Here is a 19,190-nt window from a genome sequence, read left to right as displayed (position 1 = left end):
GTTCTCGGTAGGGATAGTGAATGCCGTGAGATTAAGGAAATAAGTTGCAAATAATTGCTTTATAACTTTAAAATAATTACCATTAGAATTTCTTAAAACTTTCTTTAAAGACTTTAGTTCATTCTCTTCAATATATATTACTTTGAACAAATCCCATTTACGTTACTCAGTTTTTGAGTTACAGTAATCAGTTCTCGACTATCTTAATCCTTGGCATATACAAGAACCAACAAGCACAAAAAGATAGGGGTGTCCATGGATCGGATCTGATCCGCATATCCGCGGTGTTTATCTGAATCCGATCTGAAAATTGCGGATATGAATCCGATCCGCAAGGTTTTCGGATCAGATCCGCACACTAATCGGATCGGATTGCGGATTTTGTGTTGGTATCCGCATATCCGCGTATCCGCAAAATTAAAGAAATAAATAAATAAATATTCTTTTTATGTTTTATTTCAATTAATAATGATCATATATGTTATATTATTTTAATTTATTATTTAAGAAAAGTATGTTTAATATTATTTTAAGAGTAAACATATTTAAAAGAATAGAAAAAATGAATTTTATTGATATTTTTTTAATAAAAATAAGCCTTTAAAAATATTTTTGTGTTTTGCGGATATATCCGATATCCGATCCGATCCGATCCGATCCGCAAATGTGCGGATCGGATCCAACCTTAAAAGCTGCGGATATTGGATCCGATCCGATCCGATGATTTTAATGCGGATCGGATCGAATTTTTGGCCATATCCGATCCGATCCGATCCGCGGACACCCCTACAAAAAGACACGCAATACAAGAACATAAACAATTTACGCATAAATTAAGTACAAGGAATTCACAAACAATAAAGCACAATACGTAGAACACTCAAACAATTCATACAAATGCATATGATGAATGCCTTTCCTATGCAGGCCATGAGCTCATGCGTCGGTTGTCTACCCGCAACCTGACGATGTTACTCAGGGCAAACCCCAAATATCGTCTCTTTACCATGTCAATTAGGCACAATTATCATCATGGACGAACTCATGTCAATTAGGATATCTTGGCATCACGGTAAGAGACAGGTTATCAATTAGGTGAACATTCCTGCATTAGCAATCTCAGGCTATCAGTCAGGCGAGCACTTCCGCATTAGAACTTTGACACAAAGCCCATTATCTTTTTCTTTATTATGCCTCCACATCACCAATTACATATACACATGATGCCTAGGCATCTTAGGCTAGTTTCACAAGCCTTTTTCATCAGTTTTCATTATGTATCATGCACTTTCTTAAGCAATAAGTAAGTATTTGGATGAGAATTTCATGCATATATTGATTCAATCAAACACGGTTAATTATATGCATTTTCATGAGATTTATGCAAGATTTACTTGATGCTATGAATGAGGCAAAAATCTTGTAATTATAGCAAGACTTTGATGCATTGTTTGGTTGATGATAGGTGAAAAGAAGCAGAAGAATGGCAAGGAAGAAGCAGAGAAAACAATGTTGGTGGCCAAAGTTAGCTCACCAATGTTGCCTCAAAGGTTGAGGGAAGAAGACAATGCAACATTGGTGGCCAAAGTTGGCCCACCAACGTTGCTGGCAACGTTCTGTAAAAGAGATGCAAACATTGGGGGGAACGTTGGTGAACCAACGTTACCCCAACGTTCTCAAAAAATCTCAAAGCTGGAGCTGGAAGAATTGCCTTGTGTGCGTACGCACAGTAATGTGTGGGTACGCACAAGAAGAAAAATTGCAAGTGTGCACAAGCACAAGGCAGTGTGCGTACGCACCAGGATGCAATGTTGGAGGGAACGTTGGTAACCAACGTTACCCCCAACGTTCTCGATAAGATTTCATTTCTAGAGTTGGAAACTTTTCCGTGATGCGTATGCATTGATGACGCATACACGTGAAAGCAAATTTTAGCCAGTCTCGCAAACACGTGGACAACGCACAAGCGCAAAACACTGTTTTGACGCGTACGCATGGGCGACGCGCACGCGTGGCTGGACGAACGTTGGTGCACCAACGTTGAGTCAAACGTTAGTGGCAACTCTCAATCCTTTTTCAAATAACGTTTGACTCAACGTTTTCATACAAACGTTGATCACCAACGTTGATACCAACTATTATAATTGGGCACCCATGCAGAGTATGAATGTTAGTTGCCAAACGTCCCTCATTCACGTCACTAAGAGCCACTTTAACTTGCTTCAACAAAGGCCAAATCCCAATCCAAAGTCTTGAAGACTGAATTTAGGAAGTGTATAAATAGCATAGAGTTTAAGTTAGAAAGAGGTTAGGAAGCAGGGGATCCTAATTGGGCAACCCTGAATCTATTTTCTCTGTACTTTTCTTTTAGTTTATGTACTTTCATTTCCTTTTCCCTTTCTGTTTGAATTGAGAAATGATGAACTAAACCCCCTTTTCATTGGGGCAGGGAGCTCTTTTGTAATTCAATGGATCATTAATAGTTCTTATTGTTCTTCTTCTTTCCTTTCTCTTTGATTTGCTTGAAAGCTTTCGTTCTTCATCCAATTGAATAACTATCTTGGAAGAGAAGTTGCTCATACTTGGATTTCCTTTGAACCTTGGAAGAGGAATGAGAAAATCATGCTAGAAATGCTTTCTCATGTTGAACCAGATTGGGGGTTGGTTGGATATAGTGACATATAATCCTACCAATACTTTGATTTGGAAAAACATGTGGTATAATCAGGAATTGGGCAATTGTTCAAACTTAGAGAGATTGAATTGCCAAGGAATTGTGATTCAATCACCTAAGATTGCCAAGAGATCAATGAGTTGCATGGATTGAGGAAGAGATAAGAATAAACTTGATCCGGAGAATACAATATCTCCTGAACCCAATGAACTTCCCATCTCTGACTTCCACATTCTTTATATTCTAGTGTTTACATTTATGTTCAATCATCCCCATTCCCATTTAATTTCCTGCAATTTACTTTCTGTACTTTACATTTTGCCATTTACTTTCCATTATTTACATTCTTTGCCATTTACGTTTTCCGCCATTTAAATTTCTGCAATTCTTAATTCAAATCTATTTAATTCAACTAGAACATTCCTCCGATCACAACTAGAAAATGGATTAATATAGATAGATTTACAGACAGATTTAGTCTTTATTACAGACGGATTTTTGGTTACCAATGAAATTACCGACGGATTTTGTCCCTCTGTAAAAGCCCGGTCGGAAATTATTTACCGACGGATTTTTTTCCGTCGGAAAATTACCGACAGATTTTTACCAGTTACAGATGGATTTTTCCTCTGTAAATTATTTATCCATTTCCCAAAGACGACGAAATTTCCGACGGATTTTTCATCTGTAATTACAGATGGATTTTTCGACGGATTTTCCGTCTGTAATCACAGACAAATTTTCAGACGAATTTTTCGTTTGTAATCACAGACGGATTTTCAGACGGATTTTCCATCTGTCATTATAGACGGATTTTCCATCTGTGATTACATACGGATTTTTTGACAGATTTTTCGTCTGTAATTTGAATCTTGGAAAATCATTTTACACTCTGATTACAGACAGAAAATCCGTCTGTAAATCCATCAGTAAGGTAAAATAGAATTTTTTTTTTATTTTTCCAATTACAAAATAAACTTGTTTTCATACAAAATAAATATAAATTTAATACAAATTTTTATCTAATTTGTATTCAAATATTTATAATATTTCAAAATATAAACAAATTCATCGTATTATCAAACTAAAAGAAAAGTACTATAAACAAGCAAGTCAATATAATTCAAAACATAAACAAAGTGTATTGATCATCAACTATAATTCTTAGTATATTGTTCAACCATACTAAAACTATCGGCTATAGTCTTCAGTGTCATCTTCATCCTCCTCATCATCATAGTCATGATCCGAAGACATTGAGGGTGGCGGCGGTGGCAGTGGTAGTAGAACTGCACTAGAACTACTTGATGCTCTAACCTTCTCATAATAGCTAACATAAGCCTCATTCCATCTCTTCTGTTTCAGCTTTTTCTTCTTGGCCTTTCCAATTGCCCATTCCAACTTTTCTAACTTCTTTTAAGTCTTTTCCAAAAGAGCCAAACTTGTATCTAACAACTTACTAATACGCTCATCTGTTTGTTGAGTAACACGCTGAAAAACCTCGTTTACACTTTTTCCACTCCTCACAGAGAACAGTAACAAGAAAATCGGACCAAATACCTCTAGCTTCCTCCATAAGAGCAGAAGCACAACTATTGTATGAAACCTGCATAAGTAATTTCATTCGGAAATGCATACAACACCACAAATGAGATGAAATTAGTTTATCCCTGGGGCATATATCAAATCTTTTCTTTTTTACCCTTGGTTCATATATGGATTTCTACAATCATGGTTCTAAATGTGGGTTCAATATCAAAGACAAAAGTGCAATATTTCAAACCCTATTATTATTTCTACTTAATATTCTCCTATTTACTTGTTTCAATTTCTATTTTCTTCAGCATGCAGTATCCTGTCTTTTATACCAGTCACTCACATGGGAAGGATAAATTCATATATGTACTCATGTCATGTACTAGTTCGTCACTAATCATTTAAATCATTGGTACAATTGCACGGTAGTTGCTGTTGAACTCCGAGTCACTGTAAGAAAGCAACTGGCGTAGAAGCCAACCACCATCCCACAGTGTCTCTACAGATATATTAGAACGACAGAAGAGGCTAACTAATGCATCAATCACCTGAAAAATATACCATACATAACATAAGAATTAAAATTTTTATTTGGATTTGAATAGTGTGCCTAACAGTAATCCATAGGAACTTTAAAACAGTCTACATAAACTATTGCAAAAATAATAAACAAAGTAAAAATTATATCATAACAAGAACATACTAGAGAGAGAGATTTACCTGAAATCTACGTACAAGAGGACTTGATCCCACATCAGTAGCCTGAGACGATACTCCATAATGCTCCTGTAAAACATGGTAATTATAAGGAAACCAACTATCAAGGCATGGAGCTTCTAAATATTGGCTGCGAGAAGTGAAAATAAAGCAGTTAAGGATGCACAGAGGGAAGTGCAAACCTTGATCTTTTCATGATAATACTCAAGCTCACTACCAATTCTGTCCCTAGCTAAGCTATTTTTTGGAGAAAAAAGTTGCTCTTCACCTGAAGCCTCACCAACCAAAGCTTCCTGCAAGAATATGCAATGCCAATCAGGCATCATATTAGCCATACATCAAAATAAAACAAAACTGAATATTACTAGGTTGGCTGGTTTTCAAACCTTCAAATGATAGGCAATTATCCTAGGGCATACATCACAAAAAGGTGAATTTTGAACATAATTCACATCAGTTTATATCGTAAAATCAACCATTGTGTCAGTTCACTTATAATTCAGCACTCATACTGAACAAGGCAGTCTATGCCACTTAATCCTTTCAATTGTTAGCTTAATAGCTTACTTCTCTAGAAGTGATTATGATCTAAGCCTCTAACTTAACATGCCACCCACACGAGCACTCTCTTCCTCCACCACTACTTTAAGAAGCACCCCACCCACACCAAGAACACAAGTGATAGGTGCCCTTCAAGCCCACCCCTACATCAATCATAGAAGTCATTAAAGGCACTCAAGAGGTGAAGTTTTGATCACAACTTAAAGTAGCACAGCTGCATCAAAAAACTTGTTTTTAACATGCTTTAAAATGTATTATGTCAATATCAAGCTTTATAACAATAGACTTTCTATACATATATAAACTCCTAAGTTGCAATTTGCTGTATTGAAATATGTTTTAACTCTACGAGCATCATCAAAAGGATGTATGTATGTGTGAACCAAAAAGCTAGTTATTTCTCTAATACAACACAATATGATACACTCATTAACATATCCAGGACTGTTTGGGCAGGATTGATACACTCATTTACATGCCCAGTTCCAATGACAAGCAGGAAAACAAACAGAGAGAACAGTTCTTGGTGTAACTTGACATTAGCTTAAATCTGCAAAATGGTCTACATTAAAACTGCTTATTTATCTTATCCTTTTTTTTTTTGGTAGAGTTATCTTATCCTTTTTTATCAAAAAATCACTTGTATTTCAAAAAGGTCATCAAATTAAAACACAAAAAAAAAGGAAAAGGAAAAGGAAAAAGTACTGAACATCAAAAAACTATGTATAATGTTATAAATTTTGAGTAAAAATTCACCTTGAACATATACAACTGAAATGGTCTCTCCAGATTCATTCTCCTCAATTTCAAATAAGTATAAGCAAAGCTTAGTTGATCTCGAGAAGTAAATCGATCAAATTCATTGAACCAAAGGCATGAAAATAAATTTGACATTATTGTATGTGCCCTTATTATCAAGGAACCCTCGGGAACATATGCAAAATGAAAGACTCATAAGTAGGAATTATATTATCCACAATCGGGCATATAATGTTCTTTGAATATTGACTAATCTACAGCAATGAACATATATAATGTTTTTTGTATAATAAACAGATGCTTTATAAAGCTAAGATGTAATACATTTCACTATCAATAAAATATTGACTTAATCAAGGTTGATATAAGTTAATGTACTTCATAGTAAGTGTAAAAACAACAAATGATACATGAGTCCCAGGAATGGCTAACGTGGCTAGACCAAACAAAATAAATAAAATAAAATAAAATAAAAAATCATCAATTATTGCCAAGAACAAAAAAAGCAATAGTTTTAATGTTCCTCTTCGTTCTTTTTCTTTTTATTTTCTTATGTTCCCATATTTATTACTCTAATTCTTAACACAAGTGAATGCTTTATTTAGTTTATACATGAAACAAGAACATATAATCTGCAAAATTTTCAGCAGAGAAATATCATTAAGCCCACCAACATGCTTAAATCTGATTGAAAGACCAAGTAAACTGCAGAATGGAACTTAAATTGTAACAACCAAGCTTTTTTATTTAATATGATAATCAACAGTTCTCTCCAAGCTAGCAGAATGGAACTTTAATAGAATAATATAATACTTGCTAGTGAAACCAAAACCTGAAAAACAGAGAATATTATAGCAAATTAACATGTTTAGATAGAGATCTAACACGCTATGAAAATAGGAATAAATAAAGGCATTTCATTATGTGAACTAATAACTTACCAAGGAGTATGCAGAATAAGCAAAATCGGAAGCACCATAGTTCACACCATCAAATACAAAGGCTAATGAATTGATTGGTTGTGTGCAGCAACAAACTGTTGGGGTAATAATATAATGAAATTAGCCACAAAATCATATAACGAAGCATTACCAAATCCATTGATAAATGAAATATTGGAAACATAAATTAAATTTGATATATGTTGTATGTATGTACCGGGATGCCAACTCTAATGAGATGGATAACAAGAAGACTTTTGGAGAAGACACCAGCTCCAAAGTACAATCCAACGCCAACAACAAGAGAGAGGGCAAGTGAAGAGAAAACTTTTGCGTGGACTAGAATTCAGAATAAATTCTCGTTGTAAGTATAGCTTTTAAACCAACAAAAGTCATTTTTTACAAACGTTTTGGTTGTCACAAGTAACAAACCCCTTAAAATTGATAACCGAAGTATTTAAACCTCGGGTCGTCTTCTCAAGGAATTGTAGGGAGGTGTTCTTATTATTGGTTATGCAAAGGTATATTTTAGGATTTTTAAAAGGGTTGAACAAGTAATGTAAAATAACAAGTCGTCAAAATAATAGCTAATAAAGCTCTTGGCAAGGTATGAGAATTGGAATTTCTATCCTAGTTATCCTTATCAATTGTGATGAGAATTGAAATTTTCTCCCACGAAGTCAACCTCTAACTATGAAGGTAAGTCAAGTGGATGAATTGATTTTGATTCCTCAGGTCCTAGTCTTTCCTTGGAAAAGGCTAGAGTTATTGAAACTCGAATTAATTCTTGAAGAATCCCAATTTTCAGTCAACAATGAGTTTGACAACTCAAGAGTTACCAATTAATCAACCAAAGCCAAAAGGGAAGAAGATCTACTCGAAAGAAAATAATTTGGATAAAGCCAAAGCATCAATAACATAAATTAAAGAAAGCAATCATAAGTCTGAAATACCTCAAATTATATTAATTAAGAAATCATAACATGAATGGCTCATAAGCCAAATTGAGAAAATAAATAAAAGGAATATTAAACCTAGAAGTTGAGAAGAACAAATCCTAAAATCCTTTAAGAGGAATCCTAATCCTAAATCCTAAGAGAGAGGAGAGAACCTCTCTCTCTAAAAGCTACATCTAAATTATGAAAAATATGTTGTGAGTCTGATCTGAAGTATCCCCTTCATTCCTCCACTTTGCAGCCTTTAATTTGTGTTTTCTGAGCTTGAAACTGGGCCGGAAATAGCCCAGGATTCGCTGGAAACGAATTCTGCCATGCTGATTTTCGCAGATGCGATGCGTCCGCGTGGAGCACGCATTTGCGTCACCTAACTGTACAGCCACTATAGCGAATTATATATCAAATTGAAGCCTCGGACGTTAACTTTCCAACGCAAGTGGAACCGCATCATTTGGACCTCTGTAGCTCAAGTTATGATTGTTTTAGTGCGAGAGGGTCAGGCTGACAGCTTTTCAGTTCCTTCAACTTCTTGTATTCCTTCCACTTTTACATGCTTCATTTCCATCCTCTAAGCCATTCATGTCCTGTAATTCCTAAAATCACTTAACACACATATCAAGGCATTTAATGGTAATAAGGGAGGATTAAATAAAAGAAAATAAAAGCCAAAGAAGCATGTTTTCAATCATAGCACAGAATCAGGAAGGAAAATGTAAAACATGCAAATCATATGATTAAGTGGGTAAAGAGTTGATAAAAACCACTCAATTGAGCACAAGATAAACCATAAAATAGTGATTTATCAACCTCCCCACACTTAAACATTAGCATGTCCTCATGCTAAGCTCAAGAGAAGCTATAAAGAAGTGAAGAAGAATGATAGAGAGTATGCAATACAACCTATCTATGTGAATGCAACTACATGTAAAATGTTTCTACCTACTTGTTTAAAAGTAAATAAGTTCTCCAAGACAAATATGAATCAAATTCTACTAATTCAAATTATATAGTGAAAACAAGTAAACTTGTAAGAAGATAGCTCACGAAAGCAGGGAACATAGAATCAAGCATTGAACCCTTACTGGTAGTGTATATTACTCTCATCTCTCAAGTGTCTAGGGTAATTCACTCTACTCTTCTCTAGTCATGCTTTCTAAACTTTTTTTCTTCATCTAACCAATCAACAAATATTTAGCATACCAATGCAAACATCATGAGGTCTTTTCAGGGTTGTAATGGGGCTGATGTAAAGGTAAGGATCTATATATATAAGGCTAAGTGAGCTAACAAAGTGAATCCTTGATTAGTCTAAGATCTCACTTAACATATACTGACTTTATATAATTTAAAATGCTTTACCTAGCTACCCAAATTTTTTTCCACTTTTGTATTACATGCTCATGTATCAAACTTATTTTTTTGAAATTTGTCCCATGTGCATTGATTTTTTTTATTATTTTTTTATTTTATTTTTTTTAATTTTTTCAATGCACATGGTAATTTAATTATTTTGATTTCACATGAGCATGCTTCCCAAATTTTCAAATAACTTATTCAATTTAATTCCCTACTTTTTTCTATCATCCTATGTTCCCATAAAATTTACCCACACTTAAATTATACACAATATCTATCTTAAGCTAACCAAGGATTTAACTTGGGATTTTTATTTTATTTTTTTGCTTAAGACTAGTAATGTGGTTATAAAACAGAAGGGAATTAAAAGGCTCAAGGGGGCTAACAAAGATGGCATAAAAGGTAGGTTTATTTGGGATAAGTGACCAAAAATACAAATAATGGCCTCAATCATATGCAAGCATATAAATATACTAAACAATGGACATATAAACTGAAACAAAATCTAGATTGCAGTTATAGAGAAGAAAACACACAAGAATAAAATATTATGGTTAAATAATATCACCATGTAATTAAGCTAAAAATCTCATGGGTTGTGTGTTCTTTAGCTTTTTAAACTATGTTCCAAATACAACTTCAAACAAATTTAACACATAGAAAATTTTAAATTTTTTTAAATTTAAATTCGTGAAATTTTTCAAAAATAGGGTCTTAAAAAGAAACTTATTATTTTTCAACCAAGTAGTACTTAAATGCAAACAATCAACTACACATGCAATCTATTATGCAATGCAACAATGAACAAACAAAGAAAATAGAATATTGGTGTTGAGAAGAGAATAACTAACCCGTGGAGATTGATATTGACCTCCCCACACTTAAGGTTTTGCACCGTCCTCGATGCATGCTAAGATGTACAAGTGGACGGGCTGCTCCAATTGATGCTTTTCTCCAAAGATTGTGCAGATTGACTTGCTTGTCTCTCCAGTTAGAAGCTTTCCCTTTCCCTTCTTCGGTGGCCATCCTGAAAGAAGAGAAAAAGAAGGAAAGTAACCTAAAAATAAAGATAAGAACATAAAGAAAATATGGGTGTTAATGCCAAATAATAAAGGTCTCAATTACATGGTAGCTACAACATGCAATTGAGAAAATATTGGAAGCAAATGGCATATCAATAGTGCAAAAGTTGTAACAATGGGGAAAAGAGTGTGGGTAATGCAAGATAGTGTAAGTGCATATCAATGCAAAAGAAATATCAGTATTATAAAAATTAGCATTGACTTATGACTAATACACAATCAGAATAAAACAAGTCATGAAGCACCAAAATAATTCAAGAAAAGATTCAATAGTTGAAGAAGAGAATTTTAACACCAATGGAAAAGAAAAAGAAAGTAAGAAAGGAGGAAGAAAGAAATAAGAGGGAAAGAAAAGATTTAGATATGGGGAAGAAAAAGATAAGATATTTGGCTAATTTGGATAAGCTGTGCACCGCTTGTGACGCAGACGCGTGAGTGACGCGTTCGCGCGGATAGCGCTTCTATGAAATGACGCGGACGCGTCATCCACGCGGTCGCGTGGATCGATATGTGCCATTAGCGCGAGGGCAGCCTTGCGGTCGCGCAACTCTCTGTTTGAAACTCATATTGCCAAATCTTTGGGTGACGCGGTCGCGTGGTTGACGCGATCGTGTGGATGGCCTAAATTTGAAAATGGCGCAGACGCGTAGGGCACGTGTAAGCGTGGCAGGGCTTGTGCGGCTAGCACAGGTTCAGCCCAGCTCTAGCTCAACTTTCGGCCATACACCCTTTTTACGTCGATTTTGAGGCACGCATTCGCGTGGGTGACGCGGACGCGTGGGAGGCGTTTTTCCCACATGATGCGGACGCGTCATCGATGCGGTCGCGTGGACCAATTTGTGCCAAAGGCATGCCTCCAGCCGCGCTTTTGCGTGACTCTCTTTTCAATTTTGTTTACTTTCCAACGCACATATGACGCGGACACGTCAGCGACGCTGTCGCATCGCGTGCGAATTTTTTTTGATGCAGTATGCAGAATGCAATGAATGTTATGCAAAATTTCAGGTTCAATCAAAACTCAAAAACAGACTAAAATTTAAATTGAAAAAGAAACGGTCATACCATGGTGGGTTGTCTCCCACCTAGCACTTTTAGTTAAAGTCCTTAAGTCGGACATTCTGGTGAGCTCCTTGTTATGGTGGTTTGTGCTTGTATTCATCCAAGAATCTCCACCAGTGTTTGGAATTCCCACAGCCTCTGGGATCCCAAACTAGGCGCAGAAAGCCTTCAAGCAAGCTAAAGCAAGTGACAAGGCCCCAAGAGTATTGATTTCTAGATTGAATTCCAGGGTCCCAAACCTTGCTTTTGCACCCGTCTTCTTGTTGATCATTAGTGTTCCAACTGGGTGGCAGGCAATCTGAATTCTCACTAAAGCGGCCAAACAACTTCTTAGACCCATTCAGTTGAGCTTTACACCAACCTTTGCGTTTAAATTTTGAGCACACAACCATGTTGAACCTTGTAGGACAACTCTTACCACTAACCATCTTCCTCTTGCTTTTAATGCCACAAAAAGCTCTAAGTTGACCATCCGTCTCTAGAAGCCCATATTCAAGTGGGAAAGTAAAGGTTAAGGATAAGAATTTTACCCACTTGAACGTTGTGTTGGACGGTAATGGCTTTGGGAGAGGTGTTTCTAATGATCTTGCAAGCTCCACTCCCTTGTGCTCTTCTTTGACAACTTCCACCTCTTTGTAATCTTCTTCAATATCAACCTCTTCCTCTTGGTAGATTTCTTCCAATTCAATCTCTTCTTCATTGCTTACCAAGGGCATGGGAGGCTGTGCTTCTTCTTCTTTCATCTCCATGTCAAGTCCAATGGGAGAGGATTCAAATGTAGATAAGAATTCATCAATGATCAAATCCATCTCTTGATTATCCCATTTAAAGTCTTCAATCATGAAATGCCTTGGAAGTTGTATACCGTCCTCAACATCAACATCAAATACCTTGGAAGGAGGCTCTATGAATGGACTTTCCAATGGAGGCTCAGCATCTCCTAATTCTTTGACCACTTCTACTTCTTCAATAATTCTGGCTTCCTCCACTTGTTCCAATACAAAGTCATGATCCTTACTGTCCACTGGAGTTTCTAGTATCTCCTTCATGCTATGTTTTTCATTAGATTCTCCACATGAAGCCATGGGAGTTCCTTGAGTGTCAAAATGTCTGGAAGGTAATTGATTTATTGCTTGTTCTAGTTGATGAAGGGTTGCATGAAATTAATCTACTGTTTTCTTGAGGCGAGCTTGTGATTCTTGGGTCGATGAATATGGATATGGTGTATAAAGAAGTGATGGTTCTCGGGAGTAATTGGATTGGAATTGGTATGGATATGGGTTAGGGGCATATGGAGGTGAATGGTGGAAAGGGGCTTGTGAGTATGGTGGTCCAAAGTCATGTTGAGGAGGGGGTTCATAAGCGTATGGTGGTAGTTGTTGATAATCAAAAGAGCTCTCACCATAGCCGTTATCTTGGTATGCATCACAGAATGGTTGTTAATAGTCCATTGGAGGTGGTTGTTTCCATGAGGGTTGATCAAATCTTTGTGGCTCCTCCCATCTTTGATTGTTCCAACCTTGATGCATGTTCTCCTTGTAATCTCCTCTTCCTGCAACATAATTGTAACCAAACTCATAGCCAAAGGGGTGAGAGTTCATAGTAGTAGGAAAAAATAAAAATAAAAACTAACAAAAAGAAAATATTTTGAAAAAGATATGATTTTTGAAAAAAGATAAGATAAGATTTTGAAAAAGAAGTGATTTTTGAAAAAAAAAAGATAAGATAAGATTTTGAAAAAGATATGATTTTTTTGAAAAAGATTTGAATTTTGAAAAATAAGATAAGATAAGATAAAAAATTTTAACCAATAATAAGGCACACGTTTGCAATTCCTCGGCAACGGCGCCATTTTGAAGAGAGAACTTTTGCATGGTCTAGAATTCAGAATAAATTCCCGTTGCAAGTATAGCTTCTAAACCAACAAAAGTCCTTTCTTACAAACGTTTTGGTTGTCACAAGTAACAAACCCCTTAAAATTGATAACCGAAGTATTTAAACCTCGGGTCATCTTCTCAAGGAATTGCAGGGAGGTGTTCTTATTATTGGTTATGCAAAGGTATATTTTGGGGTTTTCAAAAGGGTTGAACAAGTAATGTAAAATAACAAGTCGTCAAAATAATTGCTAATAAAGCTCTTGGCAAGGTATGAGAACTGGAATTCTTATCCTAGTTATCCTTATCAATTGTGATGAGAATTGGATTTTTCTCCCACTAAGTCAACCTCTAACTATGAAGGTAAGTCAAGTGGATGAATTGATTTTGATTCCTCAAGTCCTAGTCTTTCCTTGGGAAAGGCTAGAGTTATTGGAACTCGAATAAATTCTTGAAGAATTCCAATTTTCAGTCAACAATGAGTTTGACAACTCAAGAGTTACCAATTAATAAACCAAAGCCAAAAGAGAAGAAGATCTACTCTAATGAAAATAATTTGGATAAAGCCAAAGCATCAATAACATAAATTAAAGAAAGCAATCATAAGTCTGAAATACCTCAAATTATATTAATTAAGAAATCATAACATGAATGGCTCATAAGCCAAATTGAGAAAATAAATAAAAGGAATATTAAACCTGGAAGTTGAGAAGAACAAATCCTAAAATCCTTTAAGAGGAATCCTAATCCTAAATCCTAAGAGAGAGGAGAGAACCTCTCTCTCTAAAAGCTACATCTAAATTATGAAAAATGTGTTGTGAGTCTGATCTGAAGTATTCCCTTCATTCCTTCACTTTGCAGCCTTTAATCTGTATTTTCTGCGCTTGAAACTGGGCCGGAAATAGCCCAGGATTCGCTGGAAACGAATTCTGCCATGCTGATTTTCGCAAATGTGACGCGTCTGCGTGGAGTACGCATTCGCGTTGCCTAACTGTATGGCCACTATAGCGAATTATATATCAAATCGAAGCCCCCGGACGTTAGCTTTCTAACGCAAGTGGAACCGCATCATTTGGACCTCTATAGCTCAAGTTATGATCGTTTTAGTGCGAGAGGGTCAGGCTGACAGCTTTTCAGTTTGTTCAACTTCTTGTGTTCCTTCCACTTTTGCATGCTTCATTTCCATCCTCTAAGCCATTCCTGTCCTGTAATTCCTGAAATCACTTAACACACATATCAAGACATCTAATGGTAATAAGAGAGGATTAAATAAAAGAAAATAAAAGCCAAATAAGCATATTTTCAATCATAGCACAGAATCAGGAAGGAAAATGTAAACATGCAAAACATATGAATAAGTGGGTAAAGAGTTGATAAAAACCACTCAATTGAGCACAAGATAAACCATAAAATTGTGGTTTATCAGCCACTCCTAAAATAAAACTCATTTGAAGTGTCCTTGTTGTAGCAATAGTTACTTTGTCAAAATTATTTCTAGAACATATGTGAGCCATATTTCTAGAACATATAATCATGCAATATTAGAAGTACAAAAATTTGTATCACCAAGCTAAAATACATGGAAACATAAGTATTGCAGTAAAGAACAATGTGAAACCAGAAAAGGACACATCTAATAGCTCTAATACCTGAACTTTACGATGAAGATTGCAAGTATGACGTAGCTTCTCTATGTGCTCCCTTTTTTCAAAAAGAGAAGTGTCAACGCTGTCACTCCTTGACTGCACAGACATTATCTGCAACAACCAGGAAAAACACACATTCCTATCAAACTCAATTCAAATCGGATTGAGTAAACTATAGCTACAACTACCTTCTCAAGAAGTTGCTCCATGTTTGAACCTTCACGAAATTCCCCAATTTAACGATTCCAAATCAGAATCGAACAAACATAAATCAATCACAACGAAATGCAAAGAGACTTGGAGGGAGGTTACCATGAGGTTCATGTAGTGATCGGGATTGAAGAAGTTGGAGTTGATATCGTCGGGTACAAAAGCACAAAAGCAGAGTATGATAAACTTAAAACTAGCACAGAAAAATTGAGTCCTAAGATTTATCACAAAGAACAGAATCACAAAATCAGAATATATATACCTGAAATTTGAGATGGTTACGAGAAGAACTGAAAGAGCGAGTTGAGATTAGATGGAAGAGGCGCTAGAGGGACCAGATGCGATGAGAGCAGCGGCAGAGAGAACTCTGCGACCATAGGAGTAGATGCGACGAGAGTGGCGGCAGAGAGATCTTGTGCGACGCAAGGGATGAGAGAGAGAGATTGTGCGACGCAACGGCGGCAGCGGCAGCGGCAGCTGCGGAAGAAGAAGAAGTAGCTGCCACGGAGAGAAGTTGCTCGTGCTACGGAGAGGAGAAGAAGCTTTCATTTGGAAGAAGCCCGTGTTTCATTTGCCTTTAATTCAATATCTCTGACGAAAAATTTAAATTACAGACGGATTTTCTATCTGTAATAATTTAATAAAATACAGTGTTCTATCTATTTAATTACAAACGGATTTTCCGTCTATAACCATTTTTCATGGAAAAAAAATTAATTTTTCCGACAAAATTATCGACGGATTCTCTTTTCCGTCTGTAATTTATCCTAATTTATTTTTTTGTTTTGCGACAAAAAATCCCTCTAAAATTTCCTTTATATTTCTGTGGGATAAAATATGTCGGAAATATCCGTCTATAATAACTAATTTTCTAGTAGTGGATTAAAGTTGCTCAACCAATCAATCCCTGTGGGATTCGACCTCACTCTACTGTGAGTTTTTACTTACGACAATTCGGTATACTTGCCAAAAGAAATTTGTAGTGATACAGATTTTCGTGCATCAACACACTTCCGCATCACCTACAATATTAAATGTACCTCTGCATCACCGCTTAATTACACATACCTCCGCATCACCAAATAATCAATTACGCTTTCGCATCACCAGATAATCATTTATCTATCATAACTTTAATAAAAACACTTAATAAAAACACTTTGTCTTAATAAACCAAACTCAAATTATAACTTAAAATAAGAATTCCTTCTTAATGGATTAAACTTAAAACATAGTGCTTTATTGGATAAATTGAAAACCAAGTGGTATAAGTCTTAAATCAAATCTTCTTTTGAATAATGATTTAAATAAAGGCTCAGAATTTTATAAAAGTTTATGCAGCATTTTCTTTAAAATTTGGGTTTTTACCACCCTTCAAGGGTTCCAACCAAATCATTTCTCAATCTTTTCAGATAACAAATAATTTTCAGTAATTAAAACGCTATCTTTGAAGCTAAGCCACTTTCTATTTTAATAAAATTCAGCTCTCTTTCAGTTCTTTTGCTATTGAATCAAACTGATAATTACTAATACATCAAACTGATATTTTCTCAAACTTTGAATATGAAATTGTTTTCTTAATATGAGTAAATATGCAACCAGATCTTTTTTAACATAGGATCATTTACTCAAAATAAGTTTATAAATCCGATTTTCAATACAAGATGATTTCTTATATATATCAGGTTTTCAAAACAAATCACTTTTTTGTTTTTTTTTTACAAAAATACGGACATAATCTCCCCTTAAAATTTGACTTCACCATTCTTACGGGCTTTCTCACTTTTATAATCTCTCGACAGTTTACCAACCTTTTATCACACTTAATCACCATCATATCAACACCAGAATTAATTATCATTCACTTCCACAACTATAAATTCCAGTATCAATTACAATCTCAATTCAAACTCAATTCATATTTTAATTTAACAAGCAACAGTAAATTTATCAACACTCACAATCACATTACAACAAATTCTCATCGATTAGACATACAAAATACGTATAAATTATTTGCAATTACTCAATAAATTTTTAGGCATTCTTAAATTAAAAATTGTTAATTTTAAAATGAAATTTTTTATTTCAGTACGAAATCAAAATCAACAAAAACTCTAAAGAAGTTTTTTAACCGAACTGCTGAAGAAGAAAACGTCAGAAATCGTCTGTGCTTCCTAAAATTCTAATTGGCCAAACCTAAGAAGAAGAGAAACTACGTCAACGTCAGCTTCCACCAAACAAAAAAATATTAATGTATAGAAAAAGAGGATATAAACACTTTTACCAGATTAAATTTTTTTATTGAAATTACATATCATACAAAATTAAAACTGAAAGTTCATGGCATCCATGGAATCCCACACGGCCTTCTCTCTTTTTTCTTTTTTCTTCTTATTCGGTGGTGATAAAAAAGAATGAAAAATGATGATGGATGATTAATGTAATAAAAGGAATACGTGTCAATTAGGTATATATATATATATATATATATATATATATATATATATATATATAATATAATATAATATAATATAATATAATAGCATACATGTAAATATCTTGGCCTTCGGCCAAAGAAAAGAATAAAATTATGATAGTAAATAATAATAATAATAATAATATTATTATTATTATTATTATTATTATTATTATTATTATTATTATTATTATTTTTAAAATATTTCATTATAACAAAATTAATTTAAAAAACTTAATTGATTTTAAACATAAAATATCATAAAATTTAATTTAATTATTTTTAAGAGAATAATTTTTTTAAATAAAATAATAAATCATGAATAACTTACTATTTAATTTTTAAAAAATTCGAGATGTTATAAGGCGCCCCCTCTAGCAGTGAGGCCACCAGCATGCATCTGTTTATAGTCGACGGCCATTTACTGCTGCACACTACAAGGGGAACGGATACTAGCGGCAGTTATTTTTTAAATTTGCGACAATTCTGAACTGCTACAAAACAAAATGCTAGCAGTATAAAGATCGCCGCCCTTCTTAAGGGCGTGGGGATTGGATTTTGCGGCAATTTTCAACAACTGCTGGTATAACCGTCGCTAACCAGATAATTAATTTTGTGGCGGTTGTAAACTATTTTTTTAAGCGGATTTAAAAAATAATTTGTGACGGTTATAGAATCACCACAAATTTATGTGCGTTTTTACAAAATTGCGATGGTTTTGAACCGCCGCAATTTCATACACAAGCATAAAAAAAAACTGACCAAGTATAATAGTTTATACCGTTTTTCTTTACTATAATCTATTTTCTTTTCATTATATTTATTAAACTTGAGATATTAACATAAAAAAATACTAAATAAACTATTAAACATATTTCCAAAATGTTAACTAAAAAACATTTATTTATAAATTATTTACTCAAAAAATATTTAACAATACAAAACTACTATACTAAAAAAATTATATTATCTTCAAGTGCATCTTGCCTTACATCTTTATGAAATTTGTCTAATTTGGCCAGTTATTATCAGCAGATTGATCATAATGTCCCGAACCAGTCAAATTTAATTACTGTATATTGGTAATATAAAGAAAACACAAAAGGTCAAACAATCATTTTGGGTGATTCCAATCTATGCACTACAAGACAATACCTCTATTGCCACGCTTTTAAAGCATGGTGAAAAGCTGAAAAAAGTATGGCAATATCTTTTTGCCACGTTTTTTGAGCTACCGCCATGCTTTTGAAAGGGTCACATCTGCTAGCGTGGCAGTTGCTCTATTGCCATGCTTTTGGTGACTTATCGCTACGCTTTTTTTGTCACGCTTTTTACATATT

General features: G+C 34.6%; 1 long non-coding RNA gene across 1 annotated transcript; it reads right to left on the bottom strand.

Moving 5' to 3' along the window:
- Positions 1–4,638: 4,638 nt before the first annotated feature.
- On the bottom strand, positions 4,639–5,228 carry LOC140174224 (uncharacterized). The gene is made up of 3 exons (XR_011863477.1): positions 5,110–5,228; positions 4,931–4,996; positions 4,639–4,758 (listed from the first exon to the last, which is right to left on the bottom strand). It is a non-coding gene; the product is annotated as an uncharacterized lncRNA (long non-coding RNA).
- Positions 5,229–19,190: the final 13,962 nt, after the last annotated feature.

This window comes from Arachis hypogaea, chromosome 7 (assembly GCF_003086295.3).
Source record: "Arachis hypogaea cultivar Tifrunner chromosome 7, arahy.Tifrunner.gnm2.J5K5, whole genome shotgun sequence".
In the NCBI taxonomy this organism is placed as follows: Eukaryota; Viridiplantae; Streptophyta; class Magnoliopsida; order Fabales; family Fabaceae; genus Arachis; species Arachis hypogaea.
The sequence above is the reverse complement of the archived record's forward strand: the minus strand, read 5'-3'. Positions and strand labels throughout refer to the sequence as shown.